The sequence below is a fragment of the Oncorhynchus nerka genome, linkage group LG7, assembly GCF_034236695.1.
Source record: "Oncorhynchus nerka isolate Pitt River linkage group LG7, Oner_Uvic_2.0, whole genome shotgun sequence".
NCBI classification, from domain to species: Eukaryota; Metazoa; Chordata; class Actinopteri; order Salmoniformes; family Salmonidae; genus Oncorhynchus; species Oncorhynchus nerka.
Window position 1 is genome coordinate 75,470,881 of NC_088402.1, and position 22,366 is coordinate 75,493,246.

At 46.3% G+C, this 22,366-nt stretch overlaps 1 protein-coding gene across 1 annotated transcript in view; it reads left to right on the forward strand.

The window, feature by feature from the left end:
- The window catches only part of LOC115125041 (plexin-A2-like), a 522,986-nt gene that overhangs the window by 213,107 nt on the left and 287,513 nt on the right, over window positions 1-22,366 (forward strand). The window lies entirely within an intron of this gene.

Below are 22,366 nucleotides of genomic sequence, written 5' to 3' on the forward strand. Positions count from 1 at the left end.
GGACTGATCCAAACTCACTGGTTCTGGTGGATGGGAAGATTGTTTGGTTCCACCGAGGTAACCCTAGCAAGACAAAGAGAAAAATGCAAATGCAAATACTTCTTAGCTGACATTTTATATATTCACCTTAACAGATGGTGACCCCAGCTAGGAGCAAAAGAGGTTTTCCAGGTCTCGCCTTCCTTTCGTCCTTCTTCCAAACCAAGTCATTCGCCCAGATGTGGTAGCACTTGGTCCCCTTCTTGATTCTGCTCCGGTAGTTCTCCTTCTGTTTCTCCTGCGCCTTGTCCATGTTCAGTCTCACCTTGACTGATAACAGGAATAAATGCAAATATAGTTCATATTACAAATACATTTCTTACATATCTCTTAGAGGGACAGAAAATAAATGAACAGTGGACAATCATTTTTACCTCCACATCCTTCTCAGTCTGTGACTGAAGGTGGTCCTCGAAGGTGTTCTGATCTGGTACGACAACTTCCACCACATCAGGTGGAGTATCAGTGATCTGAAAGTACTTTATACAAACATAGCAATAGACAAACAACACTAAGTCAATCACACATTGGAAAGACTACAGTATATGTAATAACTGTATATACAGTAGAAAAACGATATCTATTGACAATGTAAGATATTGAAATATGTCTGATAATGTACCATGGAAAAATAAATAAAACAAACCATTGGTGACAGAATACAACCTATAACATCTGTAACTTGTTCCAGCGTTCATGACCACGTTCATGACCTCAGGAGAACCATGGGTGTTGAAGATGTCCATCATTGATGGGTATCATACAAAACTAAAATCTATTTTTGGTTCCAAGCACCCTTTCTAATGGGTTACAGAAGGGAATATAGAGTTAAGCACGAATAGGTATTGCCTCCACCTACTTGGTAAAGTGATTGGTCACCGTCAGACACCAGCGATTTCCATTCCTGGAATGAATGGAGGCTCCGATGAGTTCCACCCTAACATTTAAAGTGTTAGAGAGAAGATTACTGTAACGGTCGTCGGTGGAAGAAGGTGAGAACCAAAGCGCAGCGTGGTACTTGTTCATGTTATTTATTTAAACTGAACACTTTCAAACAAAGAAACAAAAAGCTCAACCCGAAACACCTCCGTCAGGCGATTCCGGCAGTACCGGAGTAAAGGGCGACTCCGGCAGCTCCTGACTGACGGGCGGCTCCGGCAGCTCAGGACAGATGGGTGGCTCCGGCAGCTCAGGACAGACGGGAGACTCCGGCGGCTCAGGACAGACGGGGGACTCCGGCGGCTCAGGACAGACGGGCGGCTCCGGCGGCTCAGGACAGACGGGAGACTCCGGCGGCTCAGGACAGACGGGAGACTCCGGCGGCTCAGGACAGACGGGAGACTTCGGCGGCTCAGGACAGACGGGAGACTCCGGCGGCTCAGGACAGACGGGAGACTCCGGCGGCTCAGGACATACGGGAGACACCGGCGGCTCAGGACAGACGGGAGACTCCGGCTGCGTTGGACAGACGGGAGACTCCGGCAGCGCTGGACAGACGGGAGACTCCGGCAGCGCTGGACAGACGGGAGCACCTGGAGGAAGGAGACGGAGAGACAGCCTGGTGCGTGGGGCTGCCACCGGAGGCCTGGTGCGTGGAGGAGGCACCGGATAGGCCGGCCCGTTGAGGCGCACTTGAAGTCTCGAGCATCGAGCCTGCACAACCCTACCTGGCTGGATACTCCCTGTCGCCAGGCCAGTGCGGCGAGGAGGAACAGACCGCACTGGGCTGTGCTGGCGAACCGGAGACACCGTGCGTAGGGCTGGTGCCATGTACCCCAGCCCAAGGAGACGCACTGGAGACCAGATGCGCTGAGCCGGCTTCATGGCACCTGGCTCGATGCCCACTCTAGCCCGGCTGATACGAGGCGCTGCGATGTAACGCACCGGGCTATGCCTGCGCACCGGGGACAACGTGCGCCTCACGGCATAACACGGTGCCTGCCCGGTCCACCTCTCTCCACGGTAAGCACGGGGAGTTGGCTCAGGTCTCCTACCTGACTTAGCCACACTCCCTGTGTGCCCACCCCCAAGACATTTGGCTGCCGTGCTGCCTCCTCATACCACCGCCGCTCAGCTTTCTCTGCCTCCAGCTCTGCCTTGGGGCAGCGATATTCCCCAGCCTGTGCCCAGGGTTCTTCTTCGTCCAGAATCTCCTCCCATGTCCACGAGTCCAGAGATTTCTGCTGCTGCCCAATACCACACTGCTTGGTCCTTTTTTTGGTGGGTGATTCTGTAACGGTCGTCGGTGGAAGAAGGTGAGGACCAAAGCGTAGCGTGGTACTTGTTCATGTTATTTATTTAAACTGAACACTGTCAAACAAAGAAACAAAAAGCACAACCCGAAACAGCACCGTCAGGTGCAAAACACACTAACCAGAAAATATAAACCCATACCTCAAGGGTGAAAACAGGCTGCCTAAGTATGGTTCTCAATCAGGGACAACGATTGACAGCTGCCTCTGATTGAGAACCATACCAGGCCAAACACAGAGATACCAAATCATAGAAAAAAGAACATAGACTGCCCACCCAACTCACGCAGTGACCATACTAAAACAAAGACATCACAAAGGAACTAAGATCAGAACGTGACAGTTACTTTATTCTTACCCATACCCATATCTGTGTCATACAGTCTGCAGATTTTCATATTTGTAAGGATACTGACACAAACACACACATTCTATAATATTGAACTCTGCTGTGGTCAAATAAATTAACCATTCCAAAACAACTTATCAGGGCAAAATTTGAATTGTGACACTTACTGATCATGTGCCATGGTGAAACAACTTTGATGGGCTTCAACTCCGGCGCCACAGTCTTCGCCTTCTCGAACTTCTGTCAGGCTAGACAGGGTACCTTTAAGCACAAAGTGACAAGACAGGGTAAACAGGGTACCTTTAAGCACAAAGTGACAAGACAGGGTAGACAGGGTACCTTTAACCACAAAGTGACAAGACAGGGTAGACAGGGTACCTCTAAGCAAAAAGTGACAAATTGAAACATTGTGTGCTCTCTGATATGACATTCATTGAAATCATAATCATTTCAGATATAATAGAATGTGATTGATAAACAGAAGGTTATTTCAATTGCCCAGCTGTCCACCTCCTTGACAATTCCCTGTCAGAAGAAGCATAGTTTGCATCTCAGTCAGCATGGCCTCCTTCTCCTCCTTAGTAAAAATCACCCTCCTGTGTGGCTGGCCATCCGTCCCCCGTAGGTACATGTGATTGCCTAACAAGTTGGAAGAGAAGAGTTGTTGAAATACTCAAGTCTAAGTACATTTACACTGCTGTCTTTCTCTCTCAGTTTCTCTCTCTCCATCTCTCTCTCTCGCTCTGTCTTCCACTCTCTTCCCACCTCTCTCTCCATCTCTCTCTCTCGCTCTGTCTTCCACTCTCTTCCCACCTCTCTCTCCCTTTCTCACTTTCATCCTTTCTTTCTCACTTCCTCCCACCCTCTCTTTCTCTGTCTATCTAGCGAAGACACCTGGTGAAGGGGATTTGGAATTACCATAATTGCTTACACCTATCTAATTGATTGATCAGGTTTAACTTATAGCTAGACACCTCAATATGACAGACATATTACTATATTCAGTGGAGGCTGCTGATGGGAGGACGGTACATAATAATGGCTGAAATGGAGTCAATGGAATGGTGTCAACCACATGGAAACCCCGTGTTTGATACCAATCCATTTGCTCCATTCCAGACATTATTATGAGCCGTTCTCCCCTTCGCAGCTTTCACTGAACTATATGCATAGCGAGCAACATGTAGGTGACCAACTAGCTAGATGGAAATTGGCAGGGGGACACTATTTGGAATGACAGGCTCTGGTAAAATGTAGTGCAATATACAGGGAATAGGGTGTCATTTGGGACGCAGCCAATGATGATGCAGAAGAGAGCCGGAGGTCAATAAAACAATGGAAGGAAAAGGTCGGAGGTCAATAAAACAATGGAAGGAAAAGGTCAGAGTTGTTTTAGCAGATTCAGCTGAAGAGCCTGCCCTTTTCGATACGTGAATGTGTGTGTTTGTGTATGCAGGGTGTGTGTGTGTGCGTGTGAGAGAGATATTGCTGAGTTTGTGTTGTAATCATGTGAAATGTCTGATGATGAAATCTCTCTCTCATATTTCTGAAACATATCTGCCTATGTTTTATATTTGATCAATAGCAATGTTCCCTCTAAGCTGCGCGTGAGCGCAGTGGCCCCGAGACTGCCGAGTGGTGCAGAGGTCGAAGACATTGTATCGCAGTGCTAGAGGTGCCACTACAGACCCGGGCTCGATCCCAGGCAGCCGGCCGTGACCGGGAGGCCCATGAGGAAGCGCACAATTGGCCCAGTTTCGTCCGGGTTCGGGGAGGGTTTGAGCGGCCGGGATGTCCTTGTCCCATCGCACTCTAGCGACTCCTTGTGGCAGGCCGGGCGCATGCATGCTGACTTTGGTCGCCAACTGTACGGTGTTTCCTCCGACAAATTGGCTGGCATCCGAGCAATGTGTCAAGAAGCACTGTGGCTCGGCAGGGTGGTGTTTTGGAGGACGCATGCCTCTTGACCTTCATCTCTCCCGATAAAGCCTTTTTTTTGGGTCTCAGGCTGTTAGCGGTCGGTGCACCCGGTTCATCTGCCCTGTGCGCCAGGTAGGCCAACTGTTGCCATTTTGAACCAGTGTCAGAACTCCCCAAGGAGATGTGGGTGTGGAGTCAAGCGCAGGAGAAACAAATTCCGAAGGAAATTGGCATTTATTTAAGCCAGCTCAAAAAGAACAGGACACTGGACTACAGCAGTAGCCATGAAACCCCACTCAGACACAGTCAAGGGAAAAAACACCTGTTAAACATGAACTAACGAAAACGCAACCCAAACTAACTGACAGCCAAACAAAAACAATCCCGCACAAAAACCCAAAGGAAATGTCAAGATAAATACCCCCCTAATTAAACTAAATGAAACCAGGTGAAACACAAAACAGACATAACCAAAAGAAAGGGAAAAAGGCTCGGTGGCAGCTAGTAGACCGGCGACGACGACCGACGACCGCAGGTTACTGGTTACCACCTAGCTACTGGTTACCACCGGGCTACTGGTTACCACCTAGCTACGGGTTACCACCTAGCTACTGGTTACCACCTAGCTACTGGTTACCACCTGGCTACTGGTTACCACCTGGCTACTGGTTACCACCGGGCTACTGGTTACCACCTAGCTACGGGTTACCACCTAGCTACTGGTTACCTCCGGGCTACTGGTTACCACCTAGCTACGGGTTACCACCTAGCTACGGGTTACCACCTAGCTACTGGTTACCACCTGGCTACTGGTTACCACCTGGCTACTGGTTACCACCTGGCTACGGGTTACCACCTAGCTACTGGTTACCACCTGGCTACTGGTTACCACCTAGCTACTGGTTACCACCTAGCTAATGGTTACCACCTGGCTACGGGTTACCGCCTAGCTACGGGTTACCACCTAGCTACTGGTTACCACCTGGCTACTGGTTACCACCTGGCTACTGGTTACCACCGGGCTACTGGTTACCACCTGGCTACTGGTAACCACCTAGCTACTGGTTACCACCTGGCTACTGGTTACCACCTGGCTACTGGTTACCACTTGGCTACTGGTTACCACCTAGCTACTGGTTACCACCGGGCTACTGGTTACCACCTAGCTACGGGTTACCACCTAGCTACTGGTTACCACCTGGCTACTGGTTACCACCGGGCTACTGGTTACCACCTAGCTACGGGTTACCACCTAGCTACTGGTTACCACCTGGCTACTGGTTACCACCTGGCTACTGGTTACCACCGGGCTACTGGTTACCACCTAGCTACGGGTTACCACCTAGCTACTGGTTACCACCTGGCTACTGGTTACCACCTGGCTACTGGTTACCACCGGGCTACTGGTTACCACCGGGCTACTGGTTACCACCTAGCTACGGGTTACCACCTAGCTACTGGTTACCACCTAGCTACTGGTTACCACCTGGCTACGGGTTACCACCTGGCTACTGGTTACCACCTGGCTACTGGTTACCACCTGGCTACTGGTTACCGCCTAGCTACTGGTTACCGCCTGGCTAATGGTTACCGCCTGGCTACGGGTTACCGCCTAGCTACGGGTTACCGCCTGGCTACTGGTTACCACCTAGCTACTGGTTACCTCCGGGCTACTGGTTACCACCTAGCTACGGGTTACCACCTAGCTACGGGTTACCACCTAGCTACTGGTTACCACCTGGCTACTGGTTACCACCTGGCTACTGGTTACCACCTGGCTACGGGTTACCACCTAGCTACTGGTTACCACCTGGCTACTGGTTACCACCTAGCTACTGGTTACCACCTAGCTAATGGTTACCACCTGGCTACGGGTTACCGCCTAGCTACGGGTTACCACCTAGCTACTGGTTACCACCTGGCTACTGGTTACCACCTGGCTACTGGTTACCACCGGGCTACTGGTTACCACCTGGCTACTGGTAACCACCTAGCTACTGGTTACCACCTGGCTACTGGTTACCACCTGGCTACTGGTTACCACTTGGCTACTGGTTACCACCTAGCTACTGGTTACCACCGGGCTACTGGTTACCACCTAGCTACGGGTTACCACCTAGCTACTGGTTACCACCTGGCTACTGGTTACCACCGGGCTACTGGTTACCACCTAGCTACGGGTTACCACCTAGCTACTGGTTACCACCTGGCTACTGGTTACCACCTGGCTACTGGTTACCACCGGGCTACTGGTTACCACCTAGCTACGGGTTACCACCTAGCTACTGGTTACCACCTGGCTACTGGTTACCACCTGGCTACTGGTTACCACCGGGCTACTGGTTACCACCGGGCTACTGGTTACCACCTAGCTACGGGTTACCACCTAGCTACTGGTTACCACCTAGCTACTGGTTACCACCTGGCTACGGGTTACCACCTGGCTACTGGTTACCACCTGGCTACTGGTTACCACCTGGCTACTGGTTACCGCCTAGCTACTGGTTACCGCCTGGCTAATGGTTACCGCCTGGCTACGGGTTACCGCCTAGCTACGGGTTACCGCCTGGCTACTGGTTACCACCTGGCTACTGGTTACCACCGGGCTACTGGTTACCACCGGGCTACTGGTTACCACCTGGCTACTGGTTACCACCTGGCTACTGGTTACCACCTAGCTACTGGTTACCACCTAGATACTGGTTACCACCTAGCTTCTGGTTACCACCTAGCTACTGGTTACCACCTAGTTACTGGTTACCACCTAGCTACTGGTTACCACCTAGCTTCTGGTTACCACCTAGCTACTGGTTACCACCTAGCTTCTGGTTACCACCTAGTTACTGGTTACCACCTAGCTACTGGTTACCACCTGACCACTGTTAGTCTTTTCATCACTGCTGGATGGGAGAATTTGCTCAGCCTCAAAATAGGACTAGGAACCAATTGACCATCAGTCCAGATGCTCATGGCTTAGCTCTGTTTGCATAGCAACCAGGTGAGGGAAACAAAAGAGAGGCACACACACATGCAGGTTTTTCTCTTCTTCACTCGCTCTGCGCTCACAGTCACACACTGAACCACACAGAAATGTATTTGTTCTCTTTGTTGTGGGTTTTATCGACGTGATGCAGTGGAGAGAGAGGGATGAATTGGGACAATCACCCTGCCATCAAAAAGGCTCTTTTATAGGCTGTATTATTGGCGCTTTGATTAGGCCCTTTCATGATCATTGTGATGTATTGTAGGAGTACTGACCAGTCACAGTCAGCGGTGGGCCCAATATTCATCATCACACACTGTTGAGTCCAATCACAGGATGAATTATTATTATTGTGGCAGACTGCTGCTGGTTGTGAGGTGTGTGTGTGTGTGTGTGTGTGTGTGTGTGTGTGTGTGTGTGTGTGTGTGTGTGTGTGTGTGTGTGTGTGTGTGTGTGTGTGTCCTTTAGGGTGTCCACCCACTCTGAAAACCAACTTTGGTGATGAAATCTCACTTCCTTATGTTATGAAATGCATTTTACCAAGACAAATATGACTATTCATGTTCTGAATCATTCGGTGGAGTCTTTCTCTAACATCCCTTAGAGAAAATCACATTCATTTTTCATAAAAACATTAGTTGTTCCAAAAACACGTGTTCATGTAATCACATGGGGCGGCAGGGTAGCCTAGTGGTTAGAGCGTTGGACTAATAACCGAAAGGTTGCAAGTTCAAATCCCCAAGCTGACAAGGTACAAATGTGTCGTTCTGCCCCTGAACAGGCAGTTAACCCAAGAATTTGTTCTTAACTGACTTGCCTAGTAAAATAAACATGAAGTTTATGTGATATTATGTTTATTTAAAAAAGAAAACATATTTTACCTTTATTTAACCAGGTAGGCTAGTAGAGAACAAGTTCTCATTTGCAACTGCGACCTGGCCAAGATAGAGCAAAGCAGTGTGACACAGACAACAACACAGAGTTGCACATGGAGTAAACAATAAACAAGCCAATAACACAATAAACAAGTCAATGACACAGTAGAAAAAAATAAAGTCTATATACAGTGTGTGCAAAAGGCATGAGGAGGTAGGCAATAAATAGGCCATAGGAGCGAATATTTACAATTTAGCAGATTAACACTGGAGTGATAAATGAGCAAATGATTATGTGCATGTCGAGATACTGGTGTGCAAAAGAGCAGAAAAGTAAATAAAATAAAAACAGTATGGGGATGAGGTAGGTAGATTGGGTGGGCTATTTACAGATGGACTATGTACAGCTGCAGCGATCAGTTAGCTGCGCAGATAGTTAATGGTTAAAGTTGGTGAGGGAAATAAAAGTCTCCAACTTCAGCGATGTTTGCAATTCGTTCCAGTCACTGGCAGCAGAGAACTGGAAGGAAAGGCGGCCAAATGAGGTGTTGGCTTTGCGGATGATCAGTGAGATATACCTGCTGGAGCGTGTGCTATGGGTGGGCGTTGTTATCGTGACCAGTGAACTGAGATAAGGCAGAGCTTTACCTAGCATAGACTTATAGATGACCTGGAGCCAGTGGGTCTGGCGACGAATATGTAGCGAGGGCCAGCCGACTAGAGCATACAGGTCACAGTCGTGGGTGCTATAAGGTGATTTGGTAACATAACGGATGGCACTGTGATAGACTGCATCGAGTTTGGTGAGTAGATTGTTGGAAGCTATTTTGTAGATGACATCGCCGAAGTCAAGGATCGGTAGGATAGTCAGTTTTACGAGGGTATGTTTGGCGGCATGAGTGAAGGATGCTTTGTTGCGAAATAGGAAGCCGATTCTGGATTTCATTTTGGATTGGAGATGCTTAATGTGAGTCTGGAAGGAGAGTTTACAGTCTAACCAGACACCTAGGGATTTGTAGTTGTCCACATATTCTAAGTCAGAACCGTCCAGAGTAGTGATGCTGGACGGGCGGGCAGGTACGAGCAGCGATCGCTGAAGAGCATGCATTTAGTTTTACTTGCATTTTAGAACAGTTGGAGGCCACGGAAGGAGAGTTGTATGGCATTGAAGCTTGTCTGGAGATGAGTTAACACAGTGTCCAAAGAAGGGACAGAAGTATACAGAATGGTGCCATCTGCATAGAGGTGGATCAGAGATTCACCACCAGCAAGAGCAACATCATTAATGTATACAGAGAAGAGAGTCGGCCCGAGAATTGAACCCTTTGGCACCCCCATAGAGACTGCCAGAGGTCCGTACAGCAGACCCTCCAATTTGACACACTGAACTCTATCAGAGAAGTAGTTGGTGAACCAGGGGAGGCAGTTATTTGAGAAACCAAGGCTGTTGAGTCTGACGATAGGAATGTGGTGATTGACAGAGTCGGAAGCCTTGGCCAGGTTGATGAATATGGCTGCACAGTATTGTCTCTTAACGATGGCGGTTATGATATCGTTTAGGACCTTGAGCGTGGCTTAGGTGCACCCATGACCAGCTCTGAAACCAGATTGCATAGCAGAGAAGGTATGGTGTGATTCGAAATGGTCGGTGATCTGTTTGTTAACTTGGCTTTCTAAGACCTTAGAAAGTGGGATAGATATAGGTCTGTAACAGTTTGGGTCTAGAGTGTCTCCCCCTTTGAAGAGGGGGATGACCGCAGCAGCTTTCCAATATTTGGGAATCTCAGACGATACGAAAGACAGGTTGAATAGGCTAGTAATAGGGGTTGCAACATTTTAGGCAGATCATTTTTAGAAAGAGAGGGTCCAGATTGTCTAGCCGGCTGATTTGTATGGGTCCAGATTTTGCAGCTCTTTCAGAACATCAGCTATCTGGATTTGGGTGAAGGAGAAATGGGGGAGGCTTGGGCGAGTTGCTGTGGGGGGTGCAGGGCTGTTAACCGGGGTTGGGGTAACCAGGTGGAAAGCATGGCCAGCCATAGAAAAATGCTTATTGAAATTCTAAATTTTTGTGGATTTATCAGTGGTAACAGTGTTTCCTAGCCTCAGTGCAGTGGGCAGCTGGGAGGAGGTGCTCTTATTCTCCATGGACTTTACAGTGTCCCAGACATTTTTTGAGTTTGTGCAACATGATGCAAACATATGTTTGAAAAAGCTAGCCTTAGCTTTCCTAACTGCCTGTGTATATTGGTTCCTAACTTCCCTGAAAAGTTGCACACCTTGGGGGCTATTCGATGCTAATGCAGTACACCACAGGATGTTTTTGTGCTGGTCAAGGACAGTCAGGTTTGGAGTGAACCAAGGGCTATATCTGTTCCTGGTTCTACAGCTCAGAGACTATTTCAAAAAGAAAACACCCCCTAACTAACGGTCTCCGGGTGGTTTTATTTGAGTTTTCTGCACTAAAAATGAAATAATATTCATTGTTTGACATTAAAGACCGTAAAACACACGGAAATCAGCTCTAAGTGATTTTAATTTTGTAGATCTGTTCCCAAGTATTCCCACGCATAATAGAGAGACACGCGATCATATACAAATGTAAACAAGGTTTGAAATGATTATTTTTTTTGTCAAAAATTATGTCTGGTTTGGCTTATTGTGTTCAATTTTCAGTTTACAAATGATTTTTAATTGTGTTCCGGCCCCCTGACCGTCGGCTCAAGAAAAAAATTGTCTGTGGCTGAATCTAATTGATGATCCCTGCCCTACACTCTTTTTGTGAGACAATTTGTGAATAAGGTGTTGATTTTATTAATTTTGGCACAAGTACACTTAACAGTCACACTTGTTCCAGTGAAATAGCAGCCTTCGTTTGTCCACCTCTCTATTAAAAAGAGTGTGAAATCCCTACTGGTGTGACCAACCCATAGAGACTGATCTGGCCTATAAAACACGCTAGCCTTTCACAGGCTTACATCCTCTCCATTCACCCTTTACTCTTTACTGCCAGATGGGCTACAGACGTGCTGCTTCCTGTCACTCTCCAACACCAGTCTCCTTAGCAGGGGACGCTCTGTTAAATCGCCCCCATAAAGACCCTAAATCCACACACACACGCATGCACACACATACGCACGCACAACCTTCCTCATACTACATTACAGCTCAGAGACTATTTCAAAAAGAAAACACCCCCCTTCAGCCTTCTACCAGGTGCTCAGCTGTGAAATTTGAAATCCATGCATGATTTCCTCTTCTTTTTTTGAACTTGCATTATTTGCAGGATCTCTGAGCCTTCTTTACCTTTGTTTAGCCAGCGTAAATAGATTGGGAGGAAATGGATTCAGTGGTTATCAAAATTGGTGCTTATGAAGATGGGAGAAATGGGAAATAGGATTCATTCACACCTTCTGCTGCCAGGCTTAGATTGGGTGACATGCCACTGGATCATCAAAATGCCTTGGTGCATATGACAGTGTGACTTCATGTGTTAATTGGCAAACTGTGTCTGGAGTAAGGCTGATATTAGGCTTCTGTGCTTCTGCAGGTAAGGCCTGATGTTAAGCAGCAGCGTTCCTGGATAGTCTGTTGTTTCCCAGGTTTCCACCTTCATCTAGACCACATGCAGATTGGATTGGCCCACAGCCATGAGAGAAGGAGGAGAAGAAGGAGGGAGAGAGAGAGCACACTGCCCACAAAATGAGGTGGAAACTGAGCTGCACATCCTAACCTCCTGCCCACTGTATGACCATATTAGAGACACACATTTCCCATTATTAGAGATCTACAAATCCACAAAGATTTCAAAAACAAACCCAATGTTGATAAACTCCCATATCTACTGGGTGAAATACGACAGTGTGCATCACAGCAGCAACATTTGTGACCTGTTGCCACAAGAAAAGGGCAACCAGTGAAGAACAAACACCATTGTAAATACAACCCATATTTATGTTTATTTATTTTCCCTTTTGTACTTTAACCATTTGCACATTGTTACAACACTGTATATAGACATAATATGACATTTGAAATGTCTTTATACTTTAGGAACTTCTGTGAGTGTAATGTTTACTGTTCATTTTTATTGTTTATTTCACTTTTTTGAATTATCTACTTCACTTCCTTTGGCAATGTTAACACATGTTTCCCATGCCAATAAAGCCCTTAAATTGAATTGAATTGAAAGAGAGAGAGAGAGACAGTGGGAGAGAGAAATAGAGAGAGAGGTGTGTGTGTAGAACACAAACTAAATAGAGTAGGATGTAATTCATGAGAACAAACCAGCATTAATATTCTCTTAAGTCTCTCCTCTCTCTCTCCTCTCCTATATATACACTGAGTGTATACACTCAAACCAGCATTAATATTCTCTTAAGACTCTCTCCTCTCTCTCTCCTCTCCTATATATACACTGAGTGTATACACTCAAACCAGCATTAATATTCTCTTAAGAGTCTCTCCTCTCTCTCTCCTCTCCTATATATACACTGAGTGTATACACTCAAACCAGCATTAATATTCTCTTAAGAGTCTCTCCTCTCTCTCTCCTCTCCTATATATACACTGAGTGTATACACTCAAACCAGCATTAATATTCTCTTAAGAGTCTCTCCTCTCTCTCTCCTCTCCTATATATACACTGAGTGTATACACTCAAACCAGCATTAATATTATCTTAAGAGTCTCTCCTCTCTCTCTCCTCTCCTATTTATACACTGAGTGTATACACTCAAACCAGTGCGCCTGGCACCTACTACCATACCCCGTTCAAAGGCACTTTAATATTTTGTCTTGCCCATTCACCCTCTGAATAGGACACAATCCATGTCTCAATTGTCTCAAGGCTTAAAAAATAATTCTTTAACCTGTCTCCTCCCCTTCATCTACACTGATTTAAATGGATTTAACAGGTGACATCAATAAGAGATCATAGCTTTGACTTGGATTCACCTGCTCAGTCTGTGTCATGGAAAGAGCATGTGTTCCTAATATTTTGTGCACTCGGTGTATATCTCTCTTCCTCTCTCTCTCTCCTTCTCTTCTGCTAGCCGCAGTCTTTAAAAGGAGCTTTGTCTATTTAAAACTCCTCTTCAGACTTGAGCTCCAGGAAGAGAACCTGAAGTATGGAATGTTAGCTCATTATGATTGCTGAATTCTAGAAACAGGAACAATGACCTGCACCTGGACTTGAGAGAGGAGGTCTGGGTTCAGGACCAAATCATGACCAACAACCAACAAAGGAGACAAAGACAAAGTCAAGACGGCAGCTGGACAAAAGACCGCTGGTTCATGGCTGACAGGTCTAAGACCCTTCCTCCGTCTCTTTGTCTCCATCTCCCTCTGTCCTCTCTCACTCATTTCTTCTCTCCCTCTCTTTCTCTCTATGTCACTTTCTCCCTCACTTCTCTCTCACTCTCTCTCACATTCTCCCCCTGCTCTCTCTTTCTGAGTTTGTAATCAGTGTTGAATGGATAATGTTCTCCACTCTCCACACCCTCACCCAACCTGGCCTTGTCCATTCCACCCCGTGCTCATGCTCTGACCCCATGTTAGAAGGCAGCTGTTTTAGCCAGAGAAAGGGAACAGGTTAAGGGTTTTGACCGTTCACCCTGATCTCTTTTGGTTCTCACCCATCACTGTTACCTGTCAGCCCTGCACAAAGACTGCCATTAACTAGACTCGCCACCACTAGAATAGAGGGTTGAACAATCAGACGGTTGCTTTCAGGACAGAATCAAAAGACCTTAGAAGGGAGTGGAATGGACGGAATGTGTTGAAATCATCTAGTCTCTTTTCAGACTGTTCCAGAAATCTAGCCTCGTAAGGCTCATATAGAATATATGGGAGAATATCAGTCATTCCCTCTTAATCTCTCCTGAATAGAAACGGAGAACTGCATCCTATCCCTGTAGTGGTCTCTGATGGGTTCATGAATTAATCCTTAATCCCTCAATTGTGTCCATTCATGGTTGGGTTTTCTAGCCATGGGGATATGAGTACCAGGAATCATACAACCATACAGCCGTATGGGAGTTTGGATTGGGGTCAAATGGGCTTTCCACTACACGGCACATTTGGCAATGTGTCGCCTTATATGATGCCTGCCGCCTTGCAACCATGAAATCCATGCGGCTGTGTTTTTATGGAAGAAGGGGCCTGGACAAAGAGAGCTCTGTGAAGTGTGACAGCCATGATGGTTCACACCACAAGTCCACGTATGGGCGGCACATCTGCTGCCCTTGAGCGGGGAGGGGTGAGGGGAGCAGTCACCCTGACTAGTAATCCTCTATTTACATCATATGGACCAGGCACACACTACAGTGGTACGCTACACTGTACTGCATTCTTATAGCAGCCAGTCAGTCATTCCGTTGTTCTTACAACAGTCCCTGATAAATGTGACATCATCCCTCATTCTTTATCTGAGATGTTAGCTATATTAGTGCTGTACTGTGGGGAATCAATCCTCAGGGCTACCTGATGTTTCCTCCCCAGGTACCCTGAGCACTCCCTGAGCTGGGTTATGGCCAGAACCGTCTGGCTGACTAGCTGCTGCTGACACTTGATATTGACACCTGGACAAACCATGGTGAATGGCCCTGTCAATACAGCCGTCCCACCTTATTGATGAAGCCATGTAGCTTCTCATTCCACAAAAAAACACTTTCAATCCCCCCGGCATGGCTCGCTCCCTGGTCTCGTACACTGCAACTTGGAGCGGTGTGTGTGTGAGAGTGTCTGTGCTGTCTTCAGTCGGTTAGATCAATGGGATGTAGGGTCAAAGGTCAACTGAGGTTGTACAGTATACCAAACCACAGCCTTGGGACGGTGGGTGCTGATTGGTTCATGAGATGCGTGGAATCCATTTGTATGACCAACGGCTGTGTTTGTGTGCGTGCTGAGTGTGTGTGTTAACATGCCATATGTGTGTTTCTACTCTCTATTTGGAGAGGCCATGTCCCTGCCACGTACCTCAGTCTGACGTGTGAATTCCACAGTCTGAAGTTAACCCTCAACACTAACCTCGTCCCGCTCCGCCAGCTAACAAAACACCTAGCTCATTGGCATAAACCCCTGAGTATGCATTGTTAATTGACTTAAACCGGGATTTGTGTTAATCAGGTTGTGTGCCCCGGAACCATGGTCCAATCCTGATAGCAGCCCACGTCCTGTCTGCCCTCATCATTCATTAATAGGAAGGAGTGTGGCAGACCTCACGGAGGTCCCTTCTCCCTTTTTCTTCTCTTCCATCACGCACACACCCCCACCCTCTACACTAAGTATCACACCCCCACACACACCCTCTACACTAAGTATCACAACCCCCTCCCACACCCCCACCCTCTACACTAAGTATCACACCCCCCACACACACCCTCTACACTAAGTATCACACCCCCCCACCCCACCCTCTACACTAAGTATCACACCCCCCACACACACCCTCTACACTAAGTATCACCCCCACACACACACCCTCTACACTAAGTATCACACCCCACACACACACCCTCTACACTAAGTATCACCCCCACACACACACCCTCTACACTAAGTATCACCCCCACACACACACCCTCTACACTAGGTATCACACCCCCACACACACCCTCTACACTAAGTATCACCCCCACACACACACCCTCTACACTAAGTATCACCCCCACACACACACACCCTCTACACTAAGTATCACCCCCACACACACACACCCTCTACACTAAGTATCACACCCCACACACACACCCTCTACACTAAGTATCCCCCACCCACCCTCTACACTAAGTACCCCCCACCCTCTACACTAAGTATCCCCCCACCCTCTACACTAAGTAATTCCTGAAGTCTGTATCTGCTCCATCCTCCCTGCTGTCTCCAGCCTAGCCATCCTTGCCAGACCCCTGGGGTATCTCTCTCTCTCTCTCTCTCTCTCTCTCTCTCTCTCTCTCCCTTTCTCTTTCTCTTTCTCTCTCTCTCTCTCTCTCACTCTCTCTCTTTCTCTCTCTCTCTTTCTCCCTCTCTCTCTCTCACTCAATTCAATTCAATTTGCTTTATTGGCATGACGTGACAATGTACATATTGCTAAAGCTTACTTTGGATATTTACAATATAAAATAATAAGAATCCAAATTGTCAACGGGACAACAGTAACAACAATAACCAAGGGGCAAAATAACCATACATTCAACCTTTTTATTTTTTCAATATTTTTTTTTACCTTTATTTAACCAGGCAAGTCAGTTAAGAACACATTCTTATTTTCAATGACGGCCTGGGAACAGTGGGTTAACTGCCTGTTCAGGGGCAGAACGACAGATTTGTACCTTGTCAGCTCGGGGGTTTGAACTTGCAACCTTCCGGTTACTAGTCAAATGCTCTAACCACTAGGCTACCCTGCCGCCCCGTACAATAACAACAAGCATACAGTAGAGGACATGTGCAGGTCGATTGGTCTGTCAGACACTGTCCCTCATCTTATAGCAGGCAGCAATGTAGTGTGCTGCCAACCCACAGCTCTCTCTGCGTCCTCCCCCAACAGGACGGGTAGCCTACTCTCATCAGAGAGGTCTTTGAAACCTTGAATAAGGGTTTCAAATTTGGGGAAATGACATTCTAATTGTTTTCTATTTTTTACATTTTGTCAGGAAATGCAGCTGTCTCGGGTTCTGCTGTTGTGCAGTGGTTGCACAGCCTTTCCTCTACACGGAGCCAGGTTTTCCTGTGTCTACCCTTCTCAGTGGCAAGGCTGTGCTCACTGAGCCTGAACTTTGTCAAGGTTTTTCTAAGGTTTTGATCAGTAACCATGGTCAAATAGTTTGCCATGGTGTGCTGTCGATTTAGGGCCAGATAGCACTGCATTTTGCTTTGTGCTTGTGTTTCCCAATAAGCAATGTAGTTTTGTTTTGATTGTGTTGTAATTTGGATGACCAGAGCACCTTCTTCCACATGTTTGGTGTGTCTCCCAGGTGGCTTGTGGCAAACTTTAAACAACACTTTTTATGGATATCTTTAAGAAATGGCTTTCTTCTTGCCACTCTTCCATAAAGGCCAGATTTGTGCAATATACGACTGATTGTTGTCCTATGGACAGAGTCTCCCACCTCAGCTGTAGATCTCTGCAGTTCATCCAGAGTGATCATGGGCCTCTTGGCTGCATCTCTGATCAGTCTTCTCCTTGTATGAGCTGAAAGTTTAGAGGGACGGCCAGGTCTTGGTAGATTTGCAGTGGTCTGATACTCCTTCCATTTCAATATTATCGCTTGCACAGTGCTCCTTGGGATGTTTAAAGCTTGGGAAATATTTTTGTATTCAAAATCCGGCTTTAAACTTCTTCACAACAGTATCTCGGACCTGCCTGGTGTGTTCCTTGTTCTTCATGATGCTCTCTGCACTTTTAACAGACCTCTGAGACTATCACAGTGCAGGTGCATTTATACGGAGACTTGATTACACACAGGTGGATTGTATTTATCATCATTAGTCATTTAGGTCAACATTGGATCATTCAGAGATCCTCACTGAACTTCTGGAGAGAGTTTGCTGCACTGAAAGTAAAGGGGCTGAATAATTTTGCACACCCAATTTTTCAGTTTTTGATTTGTTAAAAAAGTTTGAAATATCCAATAAATGTCGTTCCACTTCATGATTGTGTCCCACTTGTTGTTGATTCTTCACAAAAAAATACAGTTTTATATCTTTATGTTTGAAGCCTGAAATGTGGCAAAAGGTCGCAAAGTTCAAGGGGGCCGAATACTTTCGCAAGGCACTGTATATATATATACAGTGTTTTAACAATGTACAAATGGTAAAGGACACAAGATAAAATAAATAAGCATAAATATGGGTTGTATTTACAAAAGTTCCAAAACAATAAAGACATTTAACATGTCATATTATGTCTATATACAGTGTTGTAATGATGTGAAAATAGTTTAAATAAATAAACATCAATATGGGTTGTATTTGCAATTGTGTTTGTTCTTCACTGGTTGCCCTTTTCTTGTAGCAACAAGTCACAAATATTGCTGCTGTGATTGCACACTGTGGTATTTCACTCAGTAGATATGGGAGTTGATCAAAGTTGGATTTGTTTTCAAATTCTTTGTGGGTCTGTGTAATCTGCGGGAAATACAGTGCCTTGCGAAAGTATTCGGCCCCCTTGAACTTTGCAACCTTTTGCCACATTTCAGGCTTCAAACATAAAGATATAAAACTGTATTTTTTTGTGAAGAATCAACAACAAGTGGGACACAATCATGAAGTGGAACGACATTTGTTGGATATTTCAAACTTTTTTAACAAATCAAAAACTGAAAGATTGGGCCTGCAAAATTATTCAGCCCCTTTACTTTCAGTGCAGCAAACTCTCTCCAGAAGTTCAGTGAGGATCTCTGAATGATCCAATGTTGACCTAAATGACTAATGATGATAAATACAATCCACCTGTGTGTAATCAAGTCTCCGTATAAATGCACCTGCACTGTGATAGTCTCAGAGGTCCGTTAAAAGCGCAGAGAGCATCATGAAGAACAAGGAACACACCAGGCAGGTCCGAGATACTGGTGTGAAGAAGTTTAAAGCCGGATTTGGATACAAAAAGATTTCCCAAGCTTTAAACATCCCAAGGAGCACTGTGCAAGCGATAATATTGAAATGGAAGGACCACTGCAAATCTACCAAGACCTGTCCATCCCTCTAAACTTTCAGCTCATACAAGGAGAAGACTGATCAGAGATGCAGCCAAGAGGCCCATGATCACTCTGGATGAACTGCAGAGATCTACAGCTGAGGTGGGAGACTCTGTCCATAGGACAACAATCAGTCGTATATTGCACAAATCTGGCCTTTATGGAAGAGTGGCAAGAAGAAAGCCATTTCTTAAAGATATCCATAAAAAGTGTTGTTTAAAGTTTGCCACAAGCCACCTGGGAGACACACCAAACATGTGGAAGAAGGTGCTCTGGTCAGATGAAACCAAAATTGAACTTTTTGGCAACAATGCAAAATGTTCTGTTTTGGCGATAAAGCAACACTGCTCATCACCCTGAACACACCATCCCCACTGTCAAATATGGTGGTGGCAGCATCATGGTTTGGGCCTGCTTTTCTTCAGCAGGGACAGGGAAGATGGTTAAAATTGATGGGAAGATGGATGGAGCCAAATACAGGACCATTCTGGAAGAAAACCTGATGGAGTCTGCAAAAGACCTGAGACTGGGACGGAGATTTGTCTTCCAACAAGACAATGAACCAAAACATAAAGCAAAATCTACAATGGACTGGTTAAAAAATAAACATATCCAGGTGTTAGAATGGCCAAGTCAAAGTCCAGACCTGAATCCAATCGAGAATCTGTGGAAAGAACTGAAAACTGCTGTTCACAAATGCTCTCCATCCAACCTCACTGAGCTCGAGCTGTTTTGCAAGGAGGAATGGGAAAAAATGTCAGTCTCTCGATGTGCAAAACTGATAGAGACATACCCCAAGCGACTTACAGCTGTAATCGCAGCAAAAGGTGGCGCTACAAAGTATTAACTTAAGGGGGCTGAATAATTTTGCACGCCCAATTTTTCAGTTTTTGATTTGTTAAAAAAGTTTGAAATATCCAATAAATGTCGTTCCACTTCATGATTGTGTCCCACTTGTTGTTGATTCTTCACAAAAAAATACAGTTTTATATCTTTATGTTTGAAGCCTGAAATGTGGCAAAAGGTCGCAAAGTTCAAGGGGGCCGAATACTTTCGCAAGGCACTGTATGTTTCTCTAATATGGTCAAACATTTGGAAGTGCAGCTCCGTTTCCACCTCATTTTGTGGGCAGTGAGCACATAGCCTGTCTTCTCTTGAGAGCCAGGTCTGCCTACGGCGGCCTTTCTCAATAGCAAGGCTATGTTCACTGAGTCTGTACATAGTCAAAGCTTTCCTTAATTTTGGGTCAGTCACAGTGGTCAGGTATTCTGCCGCTGTGTACTCTCTGTGTAGGGCCAAATAGCATTCTAGTTTGCTCTGTTTTTTTGTAAATTCTTTCCAATGTGTCAAGTAATTATCTTTTTGTTTTCTCATGATTTGGTTGGGTCTAATTGTGCTGATGTCCTGGGGCTCTGTTCACAAACACAAACACACCCTACAGAGCCCCAGGACATCAGCACAATTAGACAATTTGTGTTTGTGAACAGAGCCCCAGGACCAGCTTGCTTAGGGGACTCTTCTCCAGGTTCATCTCTCTGTAGGTGATGGCTTTGTTATGGAAGGTTTGGGAATCACTTCCTTTTAGGTGGTTATAGAATTTAACGTCTCTTTTCTGGATTTTGATCATCTCTGTGTGGTTGTATAGACTCACATCACATGACTCATGTCTGAACTTTCACTATCAGAGACATCAGACACAAACATTTCCATTAATTAGTTTCAAGCACCAATTATCCAGAAACATGTGTCTCTTCATCTCTGATTACACTGATTTGGTGCAAAGCATAGCAGCTGTACTTAATATTCTTCCTTTACTGTTGTCTTATGCACTGGGAATAAGAATTGACTGGAAACTTTCCTTCTAGTTGACTTTTCTCTCTCTGATGTGTGGAGGACAGGAGCAGAGCAGAGCAAGGCTGGCAGGACAATCAGGGACAAACACTGTAAGATGTTACTCTATCATCGGTCATCTCCTTCTGTCTCCTGTCTCCTCAGTCTCCTTTCTCCTCTGTCTCCTCTGTCTCCAAACTGTCTCATCTGTCTCTTCTGTCTCCTTCTGTCTCCAAACTGTCTCCTCTGTCTCTTCTGGCTCCTCTGTCTTTTCTGTCTCCTCTGTCACTTGTCTCTTTTTGTCTCCTTTCTCCTCTGTCTCCTCTTGTCTCTTCTATCTCCTCCTGTCTCCTCTGTGTCTGTGTGTCTTTGTATATATGACTGTATATAATGTCACCCAGCTCTTTGTGTGTGTTTCCCAGACCGTCTACAGAATCCTCCGGCAACCTTTGTTGCCACTAATGGCGGCTCAGCGCTTCACTCTCCTAATTGTTGGCTTTAATTGCAATAATTATTTACAAGCCTAATTAAAGCAGTAAGAGTGTCAGTTGAAGGCATCAGGCTGGCTGGGGTTGGTTGTGTCTGTCAGGAGGAAGACAGTGTGGTGGTGTAGGAGGAGGATGGTGTGGTGGTGTAGGTGGAGGATGGTGTGGTGGTGTAGGAGGAGGATGGTGTGGTGGTGTAGGAGGAGGATGGTGTGGTTGTGTCTATCAGGAGGAAGACAGTGTGGTGGTGTAGGAGGAGGATGGTGTGGTGGTGTAGGTGGAGGATGGTGTGGTGGTGTAGGAGAGGGATGGTGTGGTTGTGTCTGTCAGGAGGAAGACAGTAGGTTGGTGTAGGAGGAGGATGGTGTGGTGGTGTAGGAGGAGGATGGTGTGGTGGTGTAGGAGGAGGATGGTGTGGTGGTGTAGGAGGAGGATGGTGTGGTGGTGTAGGAAGAGGATGGTGTGGTGGTGTAGGAGAAGGATGGTGTGGTGGTGTAAGAGGAGGATGGTGTGGTGGTGTAGGAGGAGGATGGTGTGGTTGTGTAGGAGGAGGATGGTGTGGTGGTGTAGAAGAAGGATGGTATGGTGGTGTAGGAGGAGGATGGTGTGGTGGTGTAGGAGGAGGATGGTGTGAACATGTAGGAGGAGGATGTTGTGAACATGTAGGAGGAGGATGTTGTAGTGGTATGAGAGTAGGATGGTGTGGTGGTGTAGGAGGAGGATGGTGTGGTGGTGTAGGAGGAGGATGGTGTGAACATGTAGGAGGAGGATGGTGTGGTGGTTTAGGAGGAGGATGGTGTGGAGGTGTAGGAGGAGGATGGTGTGGTGGTGTAGGTGGAGGATGGTGTGGTGGTGTAGGAGAAGGATGGTGTGGTGGTGTAGGTGGTATAGGAGGAGGATGGTGTGGTTGTGTCTGTCAGGAGGAAGACAGTAGGTTGG